Genomic DNA, 12,416 nt, shown 5'->3' on the forward strand with positions numbered 1-12,416 from the left:
CACGAGTGGATTCATATGTGAAAGAAACATGACGCCGTAAAATTGTTTTAGATGTGCAAGTAAAAATGCTTAAATGAAATGAAGAAAGAAAGAGAAAAAAAAAGCCAGCCTAGACGTATTCACTACCAAGGAGGATCTGGTTATTAGCATCTTTATGAAGAACCTTATGAGTTAAAGCAAGATTTAATATATTTATAAATATTTTCAAGCTATTATATTGGGGGGGTTTTTTCAGATTATTATCTCAAATTAAGACTTGAAATATAAATTAAAATTTATCCTGGAGAAAATGTTGGCTTTGTATTATTCAGTAATGCATCGGGTAACAATGTCCGCCGATTGGACCACCTCTGGATTTATAATGTGATAGTTCGTGTCTTAGAATGACTGCAAATAATTATCTGAGCATTACTATATATTTGTTTTTGCTTCTGGAAGAACTAGCATAAATGTGGAAAGGGTTCCCTGCATTAATATTTGGGTCGAGGAGCGGTTGGCCAGTAGGTGGCAGCATACGGAGTGATGAACAAGACAACGCGATACTTGTGTTATCTGCGTTATTTGTAGTCCAATTTCTCTCACGCACCAGCGCGTGCGTTCGTCAATGGAAGTCATGGCAACGACGTTAGCGTCCTCGAGCCTATAAATGACGCCGACCTTCTGAGTTCTTTCCCCTTTGCTACGGGACTTTTGACAGAGACGCCTGAAGGAGCCTTTACAGCCTCGGAAGGTTTGAGCTTGTCGAGAATCTGCTGCGCAAAACTTGCTGAAGAAGAACTTGCTGAAATTCGCACTTGCCGAAGAAACCCGTGGATACCAAACCTGCGAAAGACGTTTCCTGACCGGGAGAAGAAGCAGCAGGGTGACCAGCTGGAAGGTTCAAATCATTCTTCTACTATTTTTAATAAACCAAAGCAAGTTATTACTAAGATATTAGTGACTTGTTTAGTTTATTTTTGCGTTTGTGTGTGTTTTAAAGAAATACTGACTGCTGTAGAAAAAAAAGACGAGTAGCATTCTTTGCTAGCATAGATCTAACTAACTAGTTAACTAATGAGCCTTTTTCTTTACTGAATTTCGCTGGAAATGTCGGGAATGTTAAACTGTGGTGTAATAATTTAAGAAATATATGCATTTTACTGAATTATAGTCAAATTAGTTCAATTAACTTCAAATTTCTGAAAAATTAGCTTGTTTTTTGACCGTTATTTTTTGAAAAATGCCGTGGTAAACACTCAGTTTCCATGGACACGCAAAATAAAATGCCTTAAATATTTAATATGTTTTTTAAAAACATTTTAAAAAATAGTGTTTACCCTTATAATAACCTATATTTCAATTGTTTAGTTTCATTATTTTTTCAAGATAGGGACATGTTGATGTGGTTTTTTTTGTTGTTTTAAATGCCCTGACAAACATACTTGGTTTCCATGGTAATGACATCAGACTAACACGCTTTCCATAAAATTTCCATTCATGTACGCGTTCACACACTGATGTTTATAAGCTAATGGATTGTAGCCACAGATGTTGTATCGTGCCAGCAATAAACTCCAGCTAAAGGTGAGAGAAGTGTCTTGCTCAAGGACACAACGACAGAGGCGGACCATTGCAGGGCAAACTCCTACCACTGTCGCCCCAGTAATAAGCATTGTAAGTGTGTGTGTTCGTTAATGATAGACCATTAATAGGCAATGAATCGTGTATAGTCGTAGTGATCTTCAATCAAAACTAATTTTCACAAACAAAATAATGATTTATTTGTGAAAATCATCTTTGATAACTTTGGATTCCAATTCTTGGTAAACTGGATGGTTCTTTGCCCTTTTTTTCTTTTTGATAAATGCCTAGACAAACATATTTAGTTTCCATGGATACATTGGTGACATTATTTAAAATGACTTCAATAAAAAATTAAGGAACACTTTGCAAACATGCGCGTCCTCCAGCTTTGTGAAAAATGTGTTATATGTAGTCTCCATGGATACATTGATTAAATAACAACACACAGCTTTATTCTTATAAAAAGTCATTAAAGAACAATCAATGTGTGCCTGTTGATTTCACAAAGTAACTAAATTATTTAGTTTATTGTAATTACTCAAGACCAGAAAAACAGCCTTTTGTTCCATTGCATTTTAGTGACGTATCATTTTCAGAAGTCACTTGAATGTTAACAGTGAATGTTAAAATTCATTAGAAAAACAATCATCTCAGTTTCAGTTGGTCCAGTTGTGATTCATTTGTTAGTTAAAATCTTGGAGGGATTGCAGGGGTTTGACGTTGTTTATGTGGTTTAAAAAGTTATTTCTGGTTTTAGAAGATCCGTTTTGTTTTATTCAGATCTTTGGAATAAGTAGTCAGTGTCTGGTCCAGGTTTCAAAAAATGCCTCAATAACACATTTGGTCTCCTTGGATACGTTGCTTGAAATAAAACCTTAATACTTGAATATTAGAAAGGTTTTTAGATACATATTTGTCCTGTATTATTTCTAAGTAGTTTAGTTTGTATTTACTAAACCATTATTGCTTAGTTTGCTTTTTCTAAGAAAGAGGAGTTTTGAATAATTAGTTGTTTACGAAATGCTGTGTTGGTCCTTTGCATGTTTGGAGCTGTAATATATTTTCACGCTGATTACATTTTCAGAAAGAGTCAGCAATATTAATAGTGGTGATTGGAAAACACTTTACTTTAGTTTGATAAAATTACTTTTAGTGAATCCATTTTGTTGCAGGGTTTTATTTTATTTTAAGAGTTTATGGCTAGGGATGAATTACCAATAAATGTAATTTTGATTTATTGTGTTTAATGATTGATTGGTACCAAGATGAAGCTGCAAGTTTGTTTGTCGGAGTGCTGATGGTTTATACGTGTTTGATCACTGAGCTTTAGAGTTTGTTCTGGTTTTTATGTAAAATTGTGTTTTTTGCTGTTTATTTTGTGTGACTAAAGATAAGCTTTATTTATTTTATCTCTTAATTCCCGTTCTTGTTGTATAATCACATCTGGCATAGCATTAATATTGCTAATCACAAAGCTGGGTTATTGTATTGTTGGTATTTCAGTGTTCCCTCTAAACATTGCTTTGGACTTTTGTGATTTTTTCAAGATACAGATTTATAGCTTTTTTGGCTTTGTTCTTTTCTTCACAGCCCATACCATGGCGCTTCCAGCAGATGGATCCCCAACGTTGGAGGGACGTCCAGATAATGGTAAGGAACACGGTAAGTTGTGGTTAAATGAAGCCGACATGGTTTCTGAAGACCATGGAGAGGAGTTGAAGTATAGTTCACCTCCGCAGTCTGTGGACTGTTCTACCAGCTCCACTGATAGCAATATTACCAGCTCCAGTGGTAGCTCTACTAACAGCTCCAGTGAAGACGAGGTAGGTAATGGAGACCAGGATGACTTTAGATCCCGATTTCGGGTTGTCCAGGTCCTTCGACCAAACATTAAATTCCTGTGGGGCATGGGAGTGCTTGAACATGCATTGAAACTCCTGAAATCAACAGTTGATCATCTGGGCTCCGGTGACAGTAATCTGACAGTGGTCCTTGCCGATGTTGCGTCGCAGCTGCCTGAGATTCTTCCCCACAATTTCAAATATATACAAGACATTGGGGTGGCTCAGAAGCCCCAAGAAGACATGGCTCCTTGTAATTCAGTGGAATTCCCATCTGGACTTGACAAACAGGAAGAGCCCATTTTGCGTCCAGAGAAGTCCAGACCTATCGGTACCTTGCAACATCATCAGGTAGGTTTGGAAGAGGACGCGGCTCATGTGACATCTGTGACTGGCATAAATGGAAAGAGGACAAAGAACAGTGATGCTGAAGAGGAGCCCCCAGCCAAGAGGACCAAGTATAGTGTCCTGTCCTTTCCGTACCAAAAGACGGAATATGACGATCCTATTGAGTTACCACCTGTCCTCAGTCTCTCACCTTTGACGTCGTGTGAGGATCCTGTTTTGTCATCCCCCGTCCTCAGTCCCTCTACACCGACGCACCTTGAAGATCCCATTTTGTCACCCAGTGTTTTCAGTCTCTCACCAATGTCTCCTTATGAGGATCCTATTTTGTCATCCCCCGTCCTCAGTCCCTCTACACCGACGCACTTTGAAGATCCCATTTTGCCACCCAGTGTTTTCAGTCTCTCACCAATGTCTCCTTATGAGGATCCTATTTTGTCATCCCCCGTCCTCAGTCCCTCTACACCGACGCACCTTGAAGATCCCATTTTGCCACCCAGTGTTTTCAGTCTCTCACCAATGTCTCCATATGAGGATCCTATTTTGTCATCCCCCGTCCTCAGTCCCTCTACACCGACGCACCTTGAAGATCCCATTTTGCCACCCAGTGTTTTCAGTCTCTCACCAAAGTCTCCATATGAGGATCCTATTTTGTCATCCCCCGTCCTCAGTCCCTCTACACCGACGCACTTTGAAGATCCCATTTTGCCACCCAGTGTTTTCAGTCTCTCACCAATGTCTCCTTATGAGGATCCTATTTTGTCATCCCCCGTCCTCAGTCCCTCTACACCGACGCACTTTGAAGATCCCATTTTGCCACCCAGTGTTTTCAGTCTCTCACCAATGTCGCCATATGAGGATCCTATTTTGTCATCCCCCGTCCTCAGTCCCTCAACACCGACGCACTTTGAAGATCCCATTTTGTCACCCAGTGTTTTCAGTCTCTCACCAATGTCGCCAGATGAGGATCCCATTCTGTCACCCCTCGTTTTCAGTCCTTCACCATCAATACACTTTGAAAATTCAACTTTGTCATCCCCTGACTTCTTTTTCTGGATGGGGACTGAAGAGGACACAGAAGAGGAAGCAATACCTTCAACATCTAGCGGAATTACAGCAAGACAGAGTTCCAGACACGTGTTTTTTAGACCTCACTACGTCTTGTCAAGTGACTCTGATTAGATTGGGATCTGTAAAAACTGAAGACCTATTTGGGAAGTCACTTTAGGACATCTTCATTTCTCTCATGTTTTTTATTAAAGCCATTGGGTTTCTAGGAAGCCTGTGGAAGCCTTAGGTAGCGCCTTGCATCGGGGCTTTTCTTTGTTCCGCTGCTAAATTTAGTATTTTAGATGTTAAGGTTTCTGGCAGGACTGAGGAAGCCTTAGGTAGCGCCTTGCACCGGGGCTTTTCTTTGTTCCGCTGCTAAATTTAGTATTTTAGATGTTAAGGTTTCTGGCAGGACTGAGGAAGCCTTAGGTAGCGCCTTGCACCGGGGCTTTTCTTCGTCTTTGTGTTTTCCGCTCAACTCCGTCCTGTTTCAGGGTGTAATAGTGGTGCTTCCCTACACGCTGCTTTCCAATATAGTAAATTATTCTGTCCTGTTCGTCTACTAATCCAGTCTCCCAGTTTTTAATCTTTCAGGTTTTAGCTGCTCATCGCTGGTTCCTTTCATCGTTGTCCATGTGGTTCCTGCCTTCTGGATCCCTTGTTTTTCACACTGCTTGTAAGTTTTTGCATTCTACCTTCACATCATGCTGGTGGCAGATCTCTGATTCTCTGATCATTCCAGGTTGGATCTCGTCAGCCTGTAAACCTCCACCTTCAACACCACCAGTCAGACAGAGGAAGATAAGAGAACCCAGTTAACAAAAAAAAGTAAAAAACCTATTTTTAGCTGGCTAGCAATTTTAAATATGGATGAAATTGAGGTCAAATTTCAAAGCTGTTCTTTCTTCTGTCCATGTTCTCTTTTTTTAACTTTGTTGTCTTTTCTCTTTATTTCATTTCTCCATCAACTCATGTCACTTGACTTGAGTTGACCAACAATTAAAGAAGAAGACCTGCTCCACCTGTAAACCTCCACCTTCAACACCACCAGTCAGACAGAGGAAGATAAGAGAACCCTGTTGACAAAAAAAGTAAGAAACATATTTTTACCCGAGTAACAATTTTAAATATGGATGAAATTGAGATCAAATTTCAAAATGTTTCTTTTTTCTGCAGATTTATATTCTCTGTTTTTTTAACCCTGTTATGTTTTCTCTTTATTTCATTTCTCCGTCAACTCATGTACCTCAACTTGAGTTGACCAACAATTAAAGAAGACGACCTGCTCCACCTGCTGATCTACTGGTTGTAACAGATTGTGGAAAAGGTGAGGACCTGATGACTTGATCAGGAATTCACTTTAATCATCTGTTATTTAGACAGAGATTAAGGAATGTGTGTATTATTATGTGATGATTCTCCAGCATCACCAGCAGCACTGGACCAATCAGGAGAGAGAAGACACAGAGGACTGAAGGGACTCAGAAAATCCTGCTGGAAATCCCAAGATGAAGTTTCCTGATGCAACAAGGGGACACCTGAGGACACAGAATAAAGAAGGACCATGTGAAGCAGGTCCTTCAATAACAAACCAAGCATGAGTTGACCAACACTTACAGCAGGTTACTTTGTCCATCTACTGATCTACTGGTTGTAACAGATGATGGTGAAGGTTGAGGAGATAATGACTTGATCAGAAACTGTGGCCGACAACTGCAAACGCGCAGCAAACAGCAAAACGAGCTGCAAACAGGTGAAACTGCACAGGAAAAGCGAAACTTCATTATCTTTTTACATTTTTTGTTTCATTTCATTGAAACCACAAAAATGTTTCCACCATAACTTCCAATTGTTCAATATTTTTTTCTATCAAACTTTGAGTAGTGTGCAAGAATTACCCAAACATGCTTTGACTTTATTGATCCCAAAGGGAAATGAAATGTAGTTGCAGCTCATTAATTCAGATTCTTCAAAGAGTTTTGCAGATGACTGATTGCTGTCAGCAGGAAAGATCTTTTGTAGCTGTCTGTGTTGCAGCAAACCTGAAGAAGCCTCTGACTGATGATACTCTGTTTTCCCCATACAGACTCATGAAGAGGACGGTCAGAGTCGTCCATAGCTTTCTTGACTCTTCTGAAGAATCTTTCTTTGCGTCATCTCCAGAGGTTCCACAGTCATCTCCAGAACAGAACCAGAACCAATCCAGCCTTCTTTATCAGATTGTTGAGCCTTTTGAGGTTCCTGGCTCTGATGCTGCTGCACCAACAGATGATAGCAGAAGAGATGACACTCTCAGCAGCAGACTTAAAGATCTGCAGCAACTTGCTGCAAACCTTGAAGGATCTTAGCTTCCTGGAGAAGTGCAGTCTGCTCTGTCTCTTTTTGTAGACGGCTTCACTGTTGCGTCTCCAGTCCAGTCTGGACTGGACTGGACTGGAATATAAACACAGAGGTATTTATATTCCTGAACCACCTCCACATCTTCTCCCATGATGGAAATAGGGTTTCCTGTTTCTCCTGAAATCAACAACCATCTCCTTTGTTTTGTTTACAGTCAAGATTAGATGATTGTTCCCTCACCAGGCCACAAAGTGATCCACCAGATCTCTGTACTCAGCCTCTTGTCTTCCTCTGATACACAACAACTGCAGAGTCGTCTGAGTATTTCTGTAGATGACAGAAGTCGGACTTGTGCTGGAAGTCTGAACAGTAGAGAGTGAAAATGAATGGTGAGAGTACAGTGCCCTGTGGTGTTCCCATGTTGTTGACCACCTGGTTAGACACACAGTCCTTCAGTCTCACTAACTGTAGTCTGTTTGTCAGGTAGTCACAGATGCAGGTGATTGTTGAGGCCTCCACCTGTGTCTTCTGGAGTTTCTAACAGAGCAAATCAGGCTGAATTGTGTTCAATGCACCTGGGAACCAAAGACCCTGATCCTCACTGTGCTGCCTGCTTTGTCCAGATGACAGTGGGTTTGTTGAAGCAGGTGTCTGATCAACTCCAACTCCACGGCGATAAGCAAACTGCAGGGGGTCCTGATATGTGATCGTCTGCTTACTCAAGTGGGCCACCAGGAGTCTCTCCAGGACCTTCAGGATGTGGGACGTCAGGGCAACAGGTCTACAGTCATTATGACTGATGGGTGACTTTTCTTCGGTACCGGAACCAGACAGGATGTCTTCCACAACAACGGAACCTCCTCTTGGGTCAGGCAAAGGTTGAAGAGATGCTGCAGAATCCCACAGAGGGAATCTGGGACTGACAGCATCTGGACCTGCAGCCTCGTTCCTGTTCAGTCTCTCCGGCTGCTTCTTCACCTGACTTCTAGATACAGAAAAGTTGGAGGTGGAGGCAAAGGGAGCAGCAGCGTCTCCTGATGTGGTTAAAGACAAACTTGTGGAAGCAGAAGAGTCCATGACTGAGGTGGAAGATGGAACATCTGAGGTTTGACAGGAAAGCTGTGGGTCAGAGGAGGACGAGAAATCTGTCTGGCTGCAGACAGGAGAGGAAGATGATGAGCTTGTTCCTGGACTGAACCTGTTGAAGAATGTGTTCAGCTCATTTCCTCTGTCCAGAAACTAATATTGTTATAAAGAAAAGTCATGGTAGCATGTTTTTATGTAATAATGTGTATGTAATGTTTGGAATGAAGAAGATATGCTGCATAATCTGATGGAATTACAGAAGATCATTGTGGCTCCTGCTCAGTGCAAAAACACACATTTTGTTGGTTTCTGAAGAGTAAAAATTGAACAAATGTGTACATTTAAAGATTAAATTTATATTTCACAGTCATCACAATGCTAAAGAAAATTCTCACAACAGTGTGAAAATCATGGTGTTTATTTACAGGACAGGAAGCAGGAGGAAGATATTAAAGAATGTAAAATATTTTGCAGTGTCAGGTTATTTCTATGTATTATGATGTAATATAATACATGTATTTTTGGACTTATTGTATTCTGTTTTATATTTGTGTGTAACTTTCACTTGATTTGTGAAAGCATGGAAAGTAATTAAGCTGATCATAGAGTGAAATAACATTAAGTTGTAAGTAAATTCAATAAAAGCTTTTTTTGCCGTCACTGCTTTGGTTTTATTCAGATATCAGATTTGGATCATTTGAGATGATAAATCTGCTTTAGAGCAGAAGGACAATCATTTGATTTCCTTTTTTTATGGTACTTAAACTCGTTGGCGTGAAGCCTGGTACAAACAAGTTATCTGAGGTCAAGTCATATAAAAACAAACAAAAGAAAACATTAAAGTTTGATCATCGTTTATGGTTTAAAAACATTAAAGTTTGATCAACTTTTATGGTTTAAAATTAGCCTCAAATTCAGAATCTCTTCTCACATTCATTCTGTTCCCACTGAGTCTAAAGAAACAGATCAAGCTGATCTAAGCTGGGAGGAACTAACAGGACATGGAGAGCTGCATGAAAAACGAGATAAAGGACAAAACATGGGAAATATGGGTGTTGCATTATTACCAAACTTCTATCACTGCTGGATCGAAGAATTATGGAATTGTATGTATTTACATCTAATCAAAAGCAGCATGACGGGCGCAACTACATACTTTCTGAGGTGTATGCCAACATGTCACCGGCATGCCCCAACGACATAAACTTGTACAACTCATTTTTAATTAAAGTATCAATAATAATAAATGTACATATATGTGAATAAATTGCTGCTTACAGGACAATTAAAAAAAGAATGAAACAAAAAACAGGGCAATATTTCATCATTTAATATATTTGAGGCAAAGAGCCTCTTCTGTTAGCCTGTCTAGAACCGCCTGTGTCTGCAGGTCTAAGGCTTTTTGTTAGCATGTTTTCTATCATTCTTATAGCTCGATAGGAAGCCTGATCCAAACTGGCAACCCACATTAATAAAATGGTGAAATAATATTGACCACAAAACACTGTATTTATAAAAGATATCAACATTTTTCCTACACAATCCTAACAAACGTTTTTAATGTTCTCTTCACAATGTTTATTTATTTACTATTAATCTATTTGTATGATTTGTTCTTTAAATTGCCATCTATATTATTTTTCGGTCTCAGAAAATGACTGAGGGATGAAGAGGCTGCTGTCTGGTTCTTTAGGTTCTGACGGGTCTGCGGTTCCTCTCCTGATCCATTCTGTCTGATATCAAACAACCCACTGAAAATCGCCGACACATTTTTTAATGCCCCTGTTAAACTTCACTATGTTTAGCCTGGAATGTGTGTCTTCCCACTCATAAGTAAAATAATAATAATAAATATAGGGCATAATAAAATATTATGTAATACACAAACCGTTCATTCAGTGGAGATATACAAATTCTATTTAGTCCTAAAGGATCAAAAACTGTCCAGGTATTTTTCACATTAACATTTTGTTTTCACTTTTTTTTACCCAAAGAGTTTTTACAAATATAGTCTTTAATAAATGTAGCCACACTTTTTGTTAGTTGTTTCTGCTACTAAATGTTTCTTAAAAATCAGGATGTTCCTCGTTTTCCAAAGAGCGTCTTTCAGTTAACAATTATCCACCACAAAAAATCATTCCTCCCCTAATTTTCCTTCAACAACACAGAGGCTATTATTATATATGAAATAATAACCTGTAACCGTGGTAACAATAATAACCACACCCGTTGAGCAAAGGAACATCCCCAAAACAAATGTCTGACCGTCTCATCATCTCCACATTTTGGTCTGGAATATTAAGGACTTCTAGTGTCGTTTCTCTTGTATAGAAAAGCTCATGTAGGTAAACATTCATTTACTGTTTGCCAAGCTAAATCAATGGATGTTATAGTCAATCTATAATCAATGGATGCTATAGTCAATCTATAGTCAAGCTATAATCAATGGATGCTATAGTCAATCTATAGTCAAGCTATAATCAATGGATGCTATAGTCAAGCTATAATCAAGCTATAATCAATGGATGCTATAGTCAATCTATAGTCAAGCTATAATCAATAGATACTATAGTCAAGCTATAATCAAGCTATAATCATTGGATGCTATAGTCAATCTATAGTCAATCTATAATCAATGGATGCTATAGTCAATCTATAGTCAAGCTATGATCAATGTATGCTATAGTCAATCTATAATCAATGGGTGTCAGCTTCAACATGGAGTAATAGTTTCCTCTTCTCAGGTATTTTGTTGGCCTGAATTGACTTTGTTCATTGTGATGTGTGACTGAACCAATTCACAGTAAAACTGAACAGCAAAAAGCGAAAGCATTTTGCTGTGACGTGCTCAATGTTGGAGGCATGGCGTGATTCAAACACCTTGATCTCATCCAAAAAAGATGACATGAACTCGTTGGTTCCTCTGTCCATTGCAGTAGCTGATATATTGTGATAATCCGGTAGAAATGATGCACTAATCGAGTCAGAAATACACTGCAGAGAATCAGTGGAAGTGGAAGACGCCATGTTTACATAGAAACAACGCGCTGTGAGGCTTTGTTTGTGAGACTTGAGGCCACGTGGGATTTTCTAGGTCGGTTGTGGGCGGAGCTTGGTAAGGTCCATACTCCCATCCTCACTTCCGACGTCTGTCATGGCACCTCGAATGATTAAGTGACACAGTTGCAAAGGGTCAATTTTGTGGGTCATGTGGAACTGATCTGAGCGTTTCCATAGAAACGAGCAGAATCGAGACATTGCCTCAGAACTACTGTGACCTCATTATAGCTATGACCTCATCTGTGATGTGATCAAACATCAAAGAACTTCTGAGGTTATGAGGGCTTGTATTTCAAATCATCAGTTCATATTCAGCCAGATCTTCGAACTTCAACACTGTTTCTACCAAAGCTTTTCATCATGAACAGGATTTTAGTTGGCGTGTTTTTTCCCCTGGGTTTTGGACTTGGATATGTGGTTAGCACCAAAATGCAGAAGGCTTTTGACAAGATCTTTCCTGGGAACGATTCAGAAGAAAGTGTCTCTAAGGACGAGAGCACTGAGTCTGCATATGATGAGTTTGATGCGTTCCTTTTTGAACCTTCCTCCACTGCAGAGGTTCCTTGCGAGCCTTCCTCGCCACAGAAGCAAGCTTCCCCGGCTGGGGAAGTTTGCTTCTCCCAGTATGATGATATTGATGCGTTCCTTTTTGAACCTTCCCCGGTTGGGGAAGTTTTAGAGGAGCCTTCCTCGCCACAGAAGCAAGCTTCTCCGGGTGGAGAAGCTTGCTTCTCCCAGTATGATGAGTTTGATGCGTTCCTTTTTGAACCTTCCTCCACTGCGGAGGTTCCTTGCGAGCCTTCCTCGCCACAGAAGCAAGCTTCTCCGGCTGGAGAAGTTTGCTTCTCCCAGTATGATGAAATTGATGCGTTCCTTTTTGAACCTTCCCCGGTTGGGGAAGTTTTAGAGGAGCCTTCCTCGCCACAGAAGCAAACTTCTCCGGCTGGAGAAGTTTGCTTCTCCCAATATGGTGATTTTGATGCCATCCCTTTTGAACCTTCCCCGGTTGGGGAAGTTTTAGAGGAGCCTTCCTCGCCAGAGATCCAAGCTTCCCCGGCTGGGGAAGCTTGCTTCTCTGAGCACAATGATGTTTGTGCTTTTCCTTTTGGTCCTTCACCGGCTGGTAAGGAC

General features: G+C 40.0%; 1 long non-coding RNA gene across 4 annotated transcripts; it reads left to right on the forward strand.

Annotated features, from left to right (window-relative positions):
- Positions 1-6,032: 6,032 nt before the first annotated feature.
- Positions 6,033-8,871, forward strand: LOC111609264. 4 transcript variants are annotated; one of them, XR_002753022.1, is made up of 4 exons: positions 6,033-6,126; positions 6,224-6,552; positions 6,886-7,528; positions 7,623-8,871. It is a non-coding gene; the product is annotated as an uncharacterized LOC111609264 (long non-coding RNA). The 4 variants fall into 4 exon arrangements; XR_002753021.1 differs by having other exon boundaries at positions 6,886-7,251; positions 7,354-8,871; XR_002753023.1 differs by having other exon boundaries at positions 6,224-6,374; positions 6,460-6,552; positions 6,886-8,871.
- Positions 8,872-12,416: the final 3,545 nt, after the last annotated feature.

Source organism: Xiphophorus maculatus, chromosome 7 (genome assembly GCF_002775205.1).
Source record: "Xiphophorus maculatus strain JP 163 A chromosome 7, X_maculatus-5.0-male, whole genome shotgun sequence".
Taxonomy (NCBI): Eukaryota; Metazoa; Chordata; class Actinopteri; order Cyprinodontiformes; family Poeciliidae; genus Xiphophorus; species Xiphophorus maculatus.